Below are 16206 nucleotides of genomic sequence, written 5' to 3'. Positions count from 1 at the left end.
TACTGATAGAAAAAAAAGTCATAATGGAATGTTATACCCAGCCAAAATATATTTCAATAATGTAAGTGAAAGTAATAATTTCTTCAGACACAGAGAAGCTGGAAGAATTCATCACCAGCAGATTTGTACTTAAAGAAATGATAAAGAAAATCCAGAAAGAAAATAATATGAGCTGGGAAAACCTGATAAATCTACACACAAAAGTGAAAGGTACCTGAAATAACTCTGTAGAAAAATAGAAAAAAATTCTTATTATTTAAATCTCTTAAAAATAATCTAATGTTTAAACAGAACTCATCACAATATAGTGTAGGACTTATTATAACTAATGTAAAAAATATCTATGATAATAACAATCAATGGTCAGGAAGGTGAAATTGCAAGTATACTTTTGGTAACTTCTCATAGTATATAAATGAAGCTGTGTAATATCATTTGAAGACTGACTATGATAAATTAAAGATGGATACTATAAACCCACTCTATTATTCTTGCCTGGAGAATCCCATGGACAGAGAAGCCTGTCAGGCTATAGTCCATAGGGTCTCAAAGAGTCGGACACAACTAAAGTGATTTAGCACACTGGCACATACTATAAACTCTAACATAACAACTAAAGTAACAAAACAAAAGTCGTATATGGTAAGCTAACAAAATGATATCAAATGGAATAATTTTTTAAAAGTCAATTAATCAAAAAGGAGGCACAAAAGGAAAGAAGAAAAAGAACAGATAGGAAAAGTAGGAAAATAAACAGCAAAATAAGAGATTTAACCCTAACCACATCAACAGCCACAATAAATGCAAAAAGTCTAACATTCCAATTAAAAGGGAGAGAGAGCCAGATTTGATACCAAAGCAAGATTCAACTATATGCTGCCTTCAATATACTTACTATAAACATAATGACACAATAGATTAAATGTAAAAGAACTGAAAACTACATACCATGCTAACACTAACAGAAAGAAAGCTTGAAAAGAGTATATTCCAGAGCAAAGAATATTATTAAAGAAAAAGGCTGGCATTTCATAATGATAAAGGGATAAATTTATCAGTAGAGATACCAATCTAAATGTTTATACACCTAATAAAAGAATTTTCCAATACATGAACCAAAAAGTGATAAAATTACAAGGAGAAATAGACAAATCCACAGTTAAGAGTAGGAGACCGCAATATTCTTTCAACAAGAGATAAACCAGTGGGACTACATCAAACTAAAAAGCATCTGCTCAGCAAGAGAAATCAAGAAAATGAAAACATAATCAAGTGGATGATAAAAATCTGCAAACCACATATGTGATAAAGGGTTAATATGCAAAATATACAAGGAACTCATACAACTCAATAGCAACATAAACAAACACAAACTACCTAATTTTAAAAATGGGCAAAGAATCTAAACAGACATTTTTCCAAAGAAGTCATACAAATGGCCAACAGGTAGATAAAAATGTGTTCAACATCACTAACATCAGAGAAATTAAAATCAAAACAACAATGGACATCACCTCACATCTGTTAGGGTAGCTACTATCAAAAAGACAAGAGAAAACACATTCTGTTTAAAAAAAAAAAAAGGAAAGGAAATACAGAAACACAAGTTTTATACACTGTTGGTGGGAATGTAAACTGTTATAGCTACTATAAAAAACAGAATGGAGGCTCTTCAAATAATGGAACGAGCACAGGATACAGCAATCTGTTTTCTGGATATATATATCCAAGAAACCATTATCATGAAGCGGTATCTGTACTCCCATGTCCACTAAAGCGTCATTTCTAATAGTCAAGGTATGGAAACAACCTGTCTGCCAACCGATGAAAGGATCACTAAAATGTTACATGTGTGTGTGAGTGAGTGAGAATGTGTGTTTGTGAGTGTGTGTGTATATCTGGAATATTACTCAGTACTAAGAAAAAGAAAATCCTGCTGAATATTTAATTAAAATTCTTAAAAATTCTACTGAATATTTAAGTAAAAAAATAATGCAAATTCTTTCAGAAAACTGAAGGCAAGTGACTCTGTTTCAATGCATTACATGAAATCAATATTACTCAGATGCCAAAATCTGACATGACAAGGAGAAAAATTACAGACCAATGTTCCTGAGACAGAATCCATCAATATATAAAAAGTATTATATACCTTGACCAAGTGGAGTTTATCCCAGTAATGTTAGACTGGTTTACCATCTGAAAATCAACTATGAAAGACAACATATTAACAGAATAAATGACAAAAAAAACCATGATCATCTCAATAGAAGGAGAAAAATACTAAATAAATTCTTAATGAGATACATGGAAACAAGTGCAAGTTTCTGATGTATCTAATAGTAAAATGTTATTTGTTTACTAATATCATCAAACATTCATTAAGTACCTTCTAGGTACCTATTTCTTGGCTAGAAAACAACAGGAAAAAAATAGGAAAAACCTTCCCCTTATAACTTTATTGTTGGTTATATCTTTATTGTTGTCATTATCACCGCAATATCATTATCACTACTTTTACACTGTTGGGAGATCTTTCCTTGAGCAGCAGTGACACTCTATGACCCATTTTGACTTGCACATAAGAAGCTGCATATCCAGTTGAATATATATAACTTACCTTGTCTCACTGTAGGCCTGTGCACACTGTATTTCTAAGTTTTTAAACCTGAACTACTTTAAACACAATAATCTCTTATTCTCCTTCTTCTTTAGCAGAATAAAAAAAGTATTAACTCTAGTGTAGTTCTAGATAACAAAACAATAATGAAAAATCATAATCAATGATATTTGCAAAGGGCTTTACACCTTTCAAAGCATTTCACATTGATTTTATCAAGATCTGATTTGAAAAACTGAGCTCACTAAAGAAGGTAACAAAATCTTCATTTTATAGATTAGAAAACTGAGATTCAGAGAGATTAAATGATTTATCCATCACTCAGAGCTATATAATTTCTATACAAACACAGATAGTATTTTTCCATCTCCTTTAAATTTCAGAGAGATGGTTTCATAAGTATACACCGCCTTTCTTGAAAGTAGTTGCACATGCCCAATAATTTCCTAAACAGTCTCTTTCAAATGCACCCAGTAATGAAGCACTTGCAATATGGTTACTAAGCCTTCTGCTCAGTGGTAAAGTCCATCCATCATAGAATGTACACACTCCTGAGTCATACTGCTATGTTGTCAGACCAGCTAAACAGTGAGCAAGAGCCCATGTGGAGGAAAAATCTAGATCAGTGAACTGAGAATTCATAGTACATAAAATTAGAATCCAAAATACAAATAATATTCATTGGATTTCTACAAAGTTAATCTATAAAAATAAATTTCCTTTACTGAAGGAATTTTTAAAGCTTTATTTAGAAGTGTTTTTAAAAAATAAGCTGCTTTACATCAACTCAGCTAGAAAAATAATCATCTTTATTTATTTAGCAAAGACTAACTCAAAGTGCTAAAACATGTTCTGGATATTCTTTTACCCACTTTCAGTGAAACTGCCTGTGCACAGCTGACAGGAAGAAATGAAGAAAGGTTTTCCTCTGCTATAAATAAAATACAGAAGTATGAGAAGGAGAGGGGCATTTGAAGTTGGTTGATTTGCTGTTCCTCTTTTAAAAGTCACTAAATTATATGTAAAAATAATTCAATATAGTAAGCTGTTCATGAATTTCTTCAAATGACTGCAAATCTCTGGAAAACAACCTTATTCTGTCACTATTTCTTCAATAAGTAATATATATATTATAAAACAATATCACTGGAGAGAAACTAACAAAAGCATTAAGAGATTATGTTTCTGGGCACATGCAGAGCTCATTTTACTTTAATTATACAGTTCTTTAATTTGGTAATTATAAAATATTCTCTGACAAATTAGTTTTGAGTTACTAACTGAGGCATGTAAATTTCATACAGCCACCACTTTTTCTGACACACTGTCAGAATGTCACAGTTTTTAAATAATGACAGTACGTGGTATGGCACCACTACTTTTTAAAGAAATACATCCACAAGAACTTAATGTTCAGTTGGCTTCTCAAAAGAAAATAGATGAGGAATAAATAGTGGCAGTAGTTTGCCAGCTTATGAAACATGAAATTATCATGGCAAAATTTCAGATTTCATTCATCTTCAGCCTTACCATCTACATCCATACCGCACTCGACATGCAGAGTGACTTTTTAGAAATATTTAGCATGAGATTAAGATATTACTGGAGACTGGGAGAGGAAAAAGGTGAAAATGAAACATTTCTAATTTCAAAAATGAAGGGAAAACATTACAAAAGGGATTAATGGGGAAAGCAGACGTATTCTCAGGTAAGGAGTGGCGATAAATGCTGAGCTGTTTATCTTTCTATGAATGCTTAGAACGTCCTTCTCAAGAAAGGAGGTTAAGAAGGGCTGGACTACGAGCCACGCTGTATATAGAATGATCCCGTTCACCATGTGCCCCATCTATCAGCAGAAGTAGTGAAGTTGGGGAAGTTATCATGGCAGATGCAATGATAGGAAGAGGGTTTTTATGTTTGGGAAAGTGAAAGTTAGTCGCACAGTCATGTCCAACTCTTTGCATTTCCACAGACTGCAGCCTGTCTGGCTTCTCTGGCCATGGAATTCTCCAGGCAAGAGTATTGGAGTGGGTTGCCATTTCCTTCTCCAGGAGATCTTCCTGATCTAGGGATCGAACCCAGGTCTCCTGCATTGCACGCAGATTCTTTACCAACTGAGCCACTAGGAAAGCCCAATTACGTTTGGGAAGTTAGCTCAGTTCAGTTCAGTTGCTCAGTCGTGTCTGACTCTTTGCAACCCCATGGACCACAGCACACCAGGCCTCCCTGTCTCTCACCAACTCTCGGAGTTTACCCAAACTCATGTCCGTTGAGTCAATGATGCCATCCAACCATCTCAACTCTGTTGTCCCCTTCTCCCTGCCTTCAATCTTTCCCAGCATCAGGGTCTTTTCAAATGAGTCAGCTCTTCGCATCAGGTGGTCTAAGTATTGGAATTTCAGCTTCAACATCAGTCCTTCCAATGAATACTCAGGACTGCTCTCCTTTAGGATGGACTGGTTGGATCTCCTTGCAGTCCAAGGGACTCTCAAGAGTCTTCTCCAACACCAAAGTTCAAAAGCATTAATTCTTAGGCGCTCAGCTTTCTTTATAGTTCAACTCTCACATCCATTTATGACTACTGGAAAAATCATAGCCTTGACTAGATGGACCTTTGTTGGCAAAGAAATATCTCTGCTTTTTAATATGCTGTCTAGTTGGTCATAACTTTCCTTCCAAGAAGTAAGCATCTTCTAATTTCAATTTTTAATCCAAATGTTAAGGGTCAAGTGTAAGTCAGTCATGAATTACTATAATTCAAAAAGCTTATAATTTTTCAGTTTTTATTGTATTGCTAGGTCCCATCACTTCATGGGAAATAGATGGGGAAACAGTGGAAACAGTGTCAGACTTTATTTTTTGGGGCTCCAAAATCACTGCAGATGGTGATTGCAGCCATGAAATTAAAAGATGCTTACTCCTTGGAAGGAAAGTTATGACCAACCCAGATAGTATATTCAAAAGCAGAGACATTACTTTACCAACAAAGGTCCGTCTAGTCAAGGCTATGGTTTTTCCAGTGGTCATGTATGGATGTGAGAGTTGGACTGTGAAGAAAGCTGAGCACCGAAGAATTGATGCTTTTGAACTGTGGTGTTGGAGAAGACTCTTGAGAGTCCCTTGGACTGCAAGGAGATCCAACCAGTCCATTCTAAAGGAGAGCAGTCCTGGGTGTTCTTTGGAAGGGATGATGCTAAAGCTGAAACTCCAGTACTTTGGCCACCTCATGCGAAGAGTTGACTCATTGGAAAAGACTCTGATGCTGGGAGGGATTGGGGGCAGTTGGAGAGGGGACGACAGAGGATGAGATGGCTGGATGGCATCACTGAATCAATGGACGTGAGTTTGAGCGAACTCCAGGAGTTAGTGATGGACAGGGAGGCCTGGCGTGCTGCGATTCACAGGGTCGCAAAGAGTCAGACACAACTGAGCGACTGAACTGAACTGAGTTGAATGATGTCATACAAATGATATAAATTATAGAATTTTAAAAATATCTAGCTCAAAACAATAAATTTAAGCTTTTCTTAGGAAAGTTGGGAATTTATCTTCTCTAGTCAGTAGGCCTGGGATGTCATTTTCACTCCATGACTTGCTAACTATTGGACTTTGATAGTGTTTTAAACTCTTGTGCCTCAGTTTTGTCACCTGTACAACTGAAATAATAATGGCACATAGCATATGTGGTATCAGGATAAAATATTATTAGTAGTATTATAAACATTTCAGTCTCCTCATTTTATCTTCCCCTGAGATGTGGCCTACCTATGAATATTCATTCTCTCTCTCTTGTGGGTTTATACTTTTACATTTTTATTGTTACTTGAATTGGGTTTCTGGAAATATTGGAGATAAGCAGATTTTCATTAATACATTGGAAAAAACAATTTGATATTTTGAAAAAGTAACTATATCAATAATCTTTAATATTTCATCAAATATAAAAACACCCTGCTTTAGGCAAGAATGACTCTGGTGTTTCCCTCTATGAAACTGTCTGATTTAAACACATTTTCTTACATAATGATGGTTATTTTATTTCCAGTTTATTAATATTTTCACCTAGGAATAATTATTAGCTTTTTCCATGCTTTTTACCCATCTATAGTGGGATTTTTTTCTTTTGATATATTTCTGTAATTATTAATGAATTCCTGACATTAAACTACCCCTGGTTGAGGTGAATTATTCTTTTAGGATATTGCTAATTTAATCTGTACTTAGATTTTTGGCCCATATATTTACTCAAAACAAAAGATACTGCTCTGTAGATATATTTTCGTGATAATTTCTGTTGCGTTTTTAAGATCAGGATTATGTGATATTCAAAATTTTTAACTGGAGTACTTTCCATGAATTTCTATTCATGCAAACAACAGTGTGCTTCTTAAAAATTTGACAAACTTACTGGTGAAAGACTTTGAGGAGTAATTCTTAAGGTTTTAAAATTTTTCTTCCATTTCAGATATTTTCCTTTTTCACTCCAAAATTATAAGTATCCCGCTACTGAATTTTTTCCTGCTATCAAATTTCACAGAAACTTGCTTACAATTTCTATTTCATTTCAATTTCTTCACTCATTTTAAAAATAACCATGGTTCACATTTTCCCTTAGTTTTATTTCCAAAGGTTTTAAAGTGATTATTTTTAAGAACAAGTTATTAGCTATATGAACTCAATCTTTCACTGTTTTTTCAAATTTTGTTTTTTAATCTCATCCAATTCCCTTTTATTTCATGCTATGTTAAATTTTGTATTTTTAAAAATTTCCTAAAATATTTATTTTTATAGTTTAAATTGAAACTTCACACTACATATTTGCCTGTCAGTATAGTTTTTACCCTCCTATATTTTAGGAGGGTTGTTTCCCCCTGAATAGTATTATTTTCTAAATCACTCACAATTACAGTTTTAATTATCTCTAACCCAATAGGTTTTAATGGCTTATTTCTTCCTAGGAACTGTGTATTTTTGTATTATATTTTGTTGTTAATAATTTTTGGTTTTATCACACTGTGATCAGAGAAGACTATGGTATCTTTTGGCACATAACTTAATACCTGACAGTAGAAGCAACTAAATTTGACATCATAAACAGATTTCTCACTCTATAGTAAATACTTCATTAGGATCTTTGTGTAGTTTATCTCCTCATATCGGATGTTTGATAAAGTGGCCTCTACTTCCAAAATAAAGAGCAGGTCTCTGTTTTCTCAGTGGCATAAGGTACATGTTGATTTCTATACCCATAACAAAATCACTTTAGATGGTGACTGTAGCCATGAAATTAAAAGATGCTTACTCCTTGGAAGGAAAGTTATGACCAACTTTGATAGCATATTAAAAAGCTTTGCCAACAAAGGTTCATCTAGTCAAGGCTATGGTTTTTCCAGTGGTCATGTATGGATGTGAGAGTTGGACTGTGAAGAAGGCTGAGCGCCAAAGAATTGATGCTTTTAAACTGTGGTGTTGGAGAAGACTCTTGAGAGTCCCTTGGACTGCAAGGAGATCCAACCAGTCCATCCTCAAGGAAATCAGTCCTGGGTGTTCTTTGGAAAGACTGATGCTGAAGCTGAAACTCCAATACTTTGGCTACCTCATGTGAAGAGTTGACTCACTGGAAAAGACTCTGATGCTGGGAGAGATTGGGGGCAGGAGGAGAAGGGGACGACAGAGGATGAGATGGCTGGATGGCATCACTGACTCGATGGACAAGAGTTTGGGTGAACTCCGGGAGTTGGTGATGGACAGGGAGGCCTGACATGCTGTAGTCCATGGGGTTGCAAAGAGTTGGGCACGACTGAGTGACTGAACTGAACTGAACAAAATTAATAGCTCACAGTCTACTATGCATGAGAAGGGATAACTTCCTTTACCTTCAACATAAAAAGCAGCCATAATGAGAAGTGATATTTTTCAACCACTTAAACAACCACCATCTTAAATGTTTAAAAAGCAGTTTACAGATTAATTCATTGATATCTACATATATTCAACAATTTTCCTACTGTCTCATATCCAGGACAGGGGAGCCAGGAGCAGAACTGGTTTATGTATGTGTGTGTGTGATTCTGCTGCCATATTACCCTTCCAACATTCTCTCTCATTTAACTGGCCCAGGTATAGAAGGTACTAACTTAAAGTATTTTTCATTAATTTGATTAGAAAAATTATATGCCAGAAGAAAAGCAACATTCAAATTTAAGTGACTTGGGGGGAGGGATTTTTAGAAAGATCACTCACACACACACACACACACACACACACACACACACAGATCTACAAATCATATACTTCTGAAAGAAATGAAATGTCCTTGAGCTGGGAATAGGACTCAGACCATGTTAAAATATTTGCTGGTCAGTTTTGTTTCCACCATAATACTGTGGTTGTTAGTTTGAAAATGTCTAAGTAAGGGAATAATCGGTAAAATTATTTAGTATCTGTATAAAGACATTACTCCTCTCCTAGAAAGAATGTTAATGAGAACTTCAAAGAAAATCAATGACATTGTCTTTAAATAAGCTTAAATTTTTGAATGCCTGAAAAATGTGGTCATGAAAGGTATATTGAGGCTGACAGAACTCAGTTATGTGTGTTTCAGTCCTGGTTTAATACCTTCGTTAGCATCTAACGTATTAGATGTTTCTCTAGACCTCTCTTTCCTGAGAGACTTTGCAATGACAGCACTCACCATGGCACTAAACTCAGTTTTTGTGACCCTAAATTTGCAAATGATATTGTTCTTTATTTCAGGTGCTACTTATTAACAGTCAAGTGTCAGACAACAGAGTTAGGTAGTGGAATACAGCATGAAAAAGAGTAGTTATGGTGCCATCTCCAATGAACTTACAGTAAATAGTTAACCATTTTTTCACCTTGAATAGGATGATTAATTTATAATCATTATTCTTATATGCTTTTCTTGTGTACACGACAGCCATTTTGTTCTTCTTTGGGAGTTACTTAAAGATAATAAAAAGAAAAAGAAGAAAATCAAATGTTTATTTACATCCTACAAGCCATAGTACATGGCCAAAAGATCACATCTTACTGTACATCTAACAAAAAGTATAGTCCTCAGCTCCACTTACGTCTGTGATTATTAGAGTTACTTTAAATTTTAATTGAAAATGTGTGTTTCCTAAAAATAAGTTAACTGAACATATTCTCTTTTATTTTATTAAAAAACCCCAACTTTCCTTTATGCCAAAAGTATCCAGAGACTAATAGCAAAAGTAAAAGATAATTAAGCAGGGACATTTAAAATAAATGGGATTCAAAATGTATCACATGACTGATTATCTGATTAAAATTAAACAACTAATCTGAATATGACTGACAGGAAAGATGCTGAAGGAACAATTAAAAGAAAGTAACTTTGAAAACTTCAAACAGGTTAGGTTTCTTTTTATTTTCCATTTGCATTTTGTTATTTATACCTGCGATGTGAAACTTTATGATCAGTTTCTCATCTCTCTTTATGGTGTGGTAACAGGGAAATTAATTGTTAATTGGTCAGTGCAACTGTACTCATTTACCTCTTATGTCTGTGTCTCTTTCTTCTTGATCTTAAATTTCCCTGTGTTTCTCATCAGAGTAATTTGCCCCCTACATTAGTAAAAACAGGATGCTACAGTGCTAAATGTACTCTTCTCCCTTTTATTTCAGATTATTCTTCCTACATGCTCCAATTTGCATAACTTTATTGTTTTGTGGATTCTAAGTTTGTGAATTTATTACCAAGGCACCTGCCAATGTTACTGTATTTAAGGAACTGTCAGCAGTTTCTATTTTGGGATTCTAAGTTGGCTACAAAAATTCACTCTGGGCTGAATTTTGGCATGTGTTATACGGTAACAAACCCAAAGTGAATTATTTTTAGAAAGGGGGGAGAGGGTGGAGGGGAAATAGTTTTTTGGTTGGCTTTTCTTGAGGTTCAGAAATATAAAATAGAAAACAGAAGTTGATGGTTTCAGAAGAATTCAGAAAGATTAATTCTCTTGGGTTTTTCTGAAGCAGATATCCTTTTCAACCCTTAAGTCTAAACTGCCAACACATGCCTTGAGAGATTATGGCATAATACTAAAATTATCAATTGTATTTGCATGTGAGATATCTTCCACTAATTTCAATAATGGGATAGCAGCTTCAGGAGAAAAAAAAAAAAAAACAACCCCATTTAATGAAGATTAAAGTAGGATCAACAGTAAGTTTCAGGTTCCTGAAAAATGACTAAGAATCTGAAATGACTTACTATAGTTCACATGTACGTTCTCCCTACCCACCTCTACAAAATACACATATTCACTAGTATCACAAAATGTCACTAAGCTGGGAACACTTGGAGGTATCAGAATACCAGAGACCAATATTCATTCAGTGCATGAACACTGAATCATGCAATTCATTCCATTCTCTCTTAAGACCTTACTACCAAGTGGCCTTCTGGTCATAGGTTGATTTTCCCTGTCGAGTAACTTCCATTGAGATAGCACTAAGTAGGTTCACATGTGCATTCTAAATCATATGTAGCCAAAACACTCTATTTGTAAACCAATATATTTGCATTTTGGTTTTTACATTTAATATCTTGCGAGTTTGGTTAATACAAGCCTGTCCTTGCATGAGTGCTCTAATCCAAATACACTAACCAAATAACTGTCTCAGTCTCCACTGCTAAGGCTCACATCTAGAACCTGTGAGACCAGCCACGACGCGTAACAGGCACTTAATAAATGAATGAGTAAAGTCAGTCACACACTGTGAAAGCCCTTGAGGGTAGCTGACCTCTCCTAGTAGAACACGTAAATTGCTATGTGGTTTTCTCTCCAATTTCAACAGGAACTAAAGTTCAAAGTGAAAAATAGTCATGGTTTTAAGTTTTTACAATTTCATTTTATTTTAATGAACTACAAAAAATAAAAAGCAAAGCAGCTTCTAAACCATACCTCATTTCCACTCTGATGTTTTCCAGTCATAATTACTGCTTAAATAAATATTCCTTAAACCATGTTAGATTTTTTTCCTATTTGTATGACAGCCTATTGCTGAAAGGCACCTTAGAATTCTTCTAACACAACCTCGTCTTTTACAAAGCAGCAAATTGTTGTTATTATTTCATCTAATCCCACAGCAATTAAAAAAAGGAAGTAACTACCAAAAGTAGATTAAAATAACCAATAAGTTATTCTGTACTAATTAAAATCAGGAAGTTTAGTTAGTTTGATGTTAGGAAACAAAAAACTATTTGAGAGAAACTCATATATATTTTTTATGTGTATCCAACTTTTGTTGGTATAGGCTTTTCAACTTTACCTTCAATTTTCTGGTTTATTAATAGTTTTAATTAGCCTTTTCACATTTACATGATGATAATAAAAACAGCAAGTTCCTCAGAAATGTGTGTTTTTAAGCATAAAAATGTGTAGGCCAAGTTTTGGCTTTTAGTATTAGGTTTAACCATAAGCAACTCCCTTTTCTGTAGGTCAAAAATGGTCAAATATCAGACATTTAATATGATGCAAACTAATATTTACTTTAAAATAAAGTTTTCATTGCAGATTTTATGATAGCATAATATTTTGACCAATTATATCTAAGTTCTTATACATAAGAATAGCAAGATTTTAGTTACCAGATTTAATTTATAGCAAATAACTGTTATCCTAAGAAATAAGTTTATTTTCCTAAAATCAACTATTTGTAATCATATATGAGCTCCATGTACTAATCAAAAGTGAAAAAGAGATGTTTCTTTACTAAAGTCAGTCCAGTAAATAGCAAGTCAGATGTAAATGATTTCAAATAAACATAAATATACTGTGACATATCAATATGAATGAGTCATCAAAACAAGGCAAGAAAAGTCCCTCAACTCTTAATTGTTTTTACAGATGCACTAAGGTATGCAAAATCATAAGAATACGGTGAAATAATGAAAAATAGGACCTTGAGGGGAATATCTATGTTTACCTGAATATCCTGCATGACTTAATCATTCGGTTAACTACCTAACATCAGCTCTCCTCTAGATTCCAATGGTAAAGACCTCAGGTTTCCACAAAATGTCCATGTTCTACAAATATTTAGAAAGAAATGGCTTGCAAAGATGTTTCCATCAAAAAACATGGTCTACACTTGTACAATTTTTAACTATCCCTTCTCACAGAACTTTAAAAAAATCTGAACAACTTACAAGGGCTGAAAAATCCAAAATATATATTAATTTTGAAGACAGATGGACCACATGCATTGTGAACATGCTCCTCTTCCTAAATAGACCCTTTGTTTCAGGTACCAAAAACATGACAGCATGCTTTGTTGTTTACTACAAAATCAGAAATATATAAGTGGTGAAGAGGAATTGACAACCTGCAGTTTCTAAAGAGAAACTGAAGCATCCACTGAATTTGCATAAAATAGCCAAGAGAATAATATACTTTTAAATGTCTATTACAAATTTACACTTCCTTTAAGCCTCCCTTAACCAAAATAATTTGTAAAAAATAAAAAGTCCTAAGAGTGCTGTTATCTCTAAGACAAATATATTATTTTAGGAAATTTTCTTCACATGTACATTACTTGAAGAATGCAAGTAGGAAACTTCAAATTAAAATATGTTCAGGAAAGTAAAACCATTATCAGACAAAAATGTAATTTGAAATAAGACAATAACAGGTCTTTACATTTACTATAAAAAATAATATTAAATAAAATTAAATTAACCATGAACAATTTCACTTCTGCTATATCAGAAGTCCACTGGCCCAATGTGTCACCTGAAAATTATTTTCACTATTTACAACATCTTTGTACTGAGAACAAAAAATCCAGCTGAATGTATCCACTTCGTCAAACACCATTAATTAATTACAGTTGACTGTTGAACATCAATGAGCTTGAACTGCATGGGTCCACTTATACTTAGATTTTTTTTTGGATACTAAATACAGTAGTACCATGAAATTAAAAGACGCTTACTCCTTGGAAGGAAAGTTATGACCAACCTAGATAGCATATTCAAAAGCAGAGACATTACTTTGCCAACAAAGGTCCGTCTAGTCAAGGCTATGGTTTTTCCAGTGGTCATGTATGGATGTGAGAGTTGGACTGTGAAGAAAGCCGAGTGCCAAAGAATTAATGCTTTTGAACTGTGGTGTTGGAAAAGACTCTTGAGAGTCCCTTGGAATGCAAGGAGATCCAACCAGATCCATTCTAAAGGAGGATCGGTCCTGGGTGTTCTTTGGAAGGAATGATGCTAAAGCTGAAACTCCAGTACTTTGGCCACCTCATGCAAAGAGTTGACTCATTGGGAGAGATTCTGATGTTGGGAGGGATTGGAGGCAGGAGGAGAAGGGGATGACAGAGGATGAGATGGCTGGATGGCATCGCCAACTCGATGGACGTGAGTTTGAATGAACTTCGGGAGTTGGTGATGGACAGGGAGGCCTGGCGTGCTGCGATTCATGGGGTCGCAAAGAGTCGGACACGACTGAGCGACTGAACTGACTGACTGACAGTAGTAGTACCACACAATCCATGCTTGCTGCAATCAACAGATAGAGAACTGCAGATATGGGCAGAATCACCTATTTGAGGGCCAACTGTAAATTTTGCACAGATTTTCCACTGCAGGGGGGTCAGTGCCTCTAAACTACCCCACAGTATTTAAAGGTCAACTGCATAGCCAGTGACAAATAGTTAAACAGTTATTTCAAAGCATTATTTCTGCCTATATTATACTAGGCCACATAGTCCATGGGGTCGCAAAGAGTCGGACACCACTAAGCGACGTCACTTTCATTTTCACTTTCATGTGGTTTTACCACAAACTGAAGTGAGATATACTCAGATTTGAAAATTTTATATGCTTACTTAAAGAAGCAAAATATATATACTATAAATTCCAATAAAATGTAATAATTTAGTTAATATTACTGAAATAGCCTTCATACTCAAAGGTATACCTGCTTCTGTATAAACTAAGTCTCCATTTCATCAGGGAAAGAGACTGAATCATTGCAAGTGATGGAAATTATTTTTTCTGTCTTAACTTGTCTCTTCTTTAGGTTTTTAGAGGTGACAGGAGTAGGAGAGTGATGGTAGTTTTCTTAAATTCCACACATATACATCTCTGCCTCAGACATACTAAATAGTTGCCTGTCTCCTATATTTTAATAATCTCTCTAATTCATTTTGCTAATACTTTCAATAATAAGTACATGCAGTGATTATACAGAGTTTAATCATGTTCTTTCACTAAATTGCTTTACTTCCGACTGTTCTGGTAACTTGCAATGGTAAACTTGACAAGAGGAAATCAGTACTATTAAAAGAAAATAATTAAAAATCACCATTTTTTCTTGATGTCAGTAGGGAAAAACAGACCATTTTTGTTGTTTTATTCATTGCTCTCGAATTTAAAAATTAGGGTTTTATTTCAAGAGCACTGAGCATCAAAATTAAGGTAACTGTAATATTTTCTTCATTTACATGCTTTGTCTTAACCTGGACAGGAATTTATTTCATCTCTGAGACTTAACATTAGAGGGTCATTTTTATTACCTTTTGGTATTTGTTCCTTTCCTCTCAGACAATGATAAAACTTGTAGGTCAATTGCCCCTAGCAAGCATGAAAAAATGTAGCTTCTACTTACATTTATGCTAAGCTTTGCAGTTTATAGCATTTGGAGAATGGCAGAAAAAGAAAAGGGCTCATTGTAACTTTAAGAACTTTCAGACTTTATCAGTTAGAAAAGGAACTTTATACTATTTTCAATTTGAGTTGCAACAATCTGTGGTATTTTAGCATTTGGCATGGATGTCTCATGTCACTTATCACATTATACCCTGCATTATAATTATTTCTGTAAATACTAAAGTCATTTTAGGGACCTCTAAGCTCCATAAGGGCAAGAGCTATTTCTTATTCATCTTTTTATGCTTTACAAAAATGCTCCTCACATTTGAGGTGCACACAAATCACCTGGGATTCTTAATAGAATGCAAACTTTTAAGACAATATTTCTGGGATGAGTCCTGAAGCCTTGCAATTCTGACTCACTGCAAGGTTATGCTGATCCTCCTCGTCTGAAAACCATCCTGTGAGTAGCAAGGGCATACAGCACCTTACACAAACCATCAACCAATTAAGGGTTAGTTTTGGTAGAAATTAAACATTACTGAGCACCAAATGTACCAAATACAGTTGGTAGTTCTCACATCCTTATGAAGTGGATACTATTAATATCTCCATTTTACAAATAGAAAAATTCAGCATTAAGAAGTGAAGTAATACGCCTAACTAATGAACATAGTTTTGCCTGATTCAAAGGCCTTGGTTTTTAATCATAACAACACGATTCCTCATAGCATTTCAGAGCCATAACAAAGAAGGTTGTCCTGGACACACTTTCTCCCCTTCTCTCAGGGAAAATCTTCCATTCCTCTAGGCCCAGTAAGATGACACTTCTTTGACTTCCTTCCACCGTGCATAATTTCCCGGCTTCCCCTAAGCTTCCCCAGAAACTTTTTACCCTATAAGCGCAGCACTTACCTGACAGAATTACAGTTATCTAGGTGGG

The 16206-nt window shown here is 34.6% G+C and overlaps 1 protein-coding gene across 9 annotated transcripts in view; it reads right to left on the bottom strand.

The window, feature by feature from the left end:
• The window catches only part of HDAC9 (histone deacetylase 9), a 988950-nt gene that overhangs the window by 746446 nt on the left and 226298 nt on the right, over positions 1-16206 (bottom strand). The window lies entirely within an intron of this gene.

Source organism: Bos taurus, chromosome 4 (genome assembly GCF_002263795.3).
Source record: "Bos taurus isolate L1 Dominette 01449 registration number 42190680 breed Hereford chromosome 4, ARS-UCD2.0, whole genome shotgun sequence".
NCBI classification, from domain to species: domain Eukaryota; kingdom Metazoa; phylum Chordata; class Mammalia; order Artiodactyla; family Bovidae; genus Bos; species Bos taurus.
Note: the sequence above shows the minus strand (reverse complement) of the source record. Positions and strands in the feature narration are given on the sequence as shown.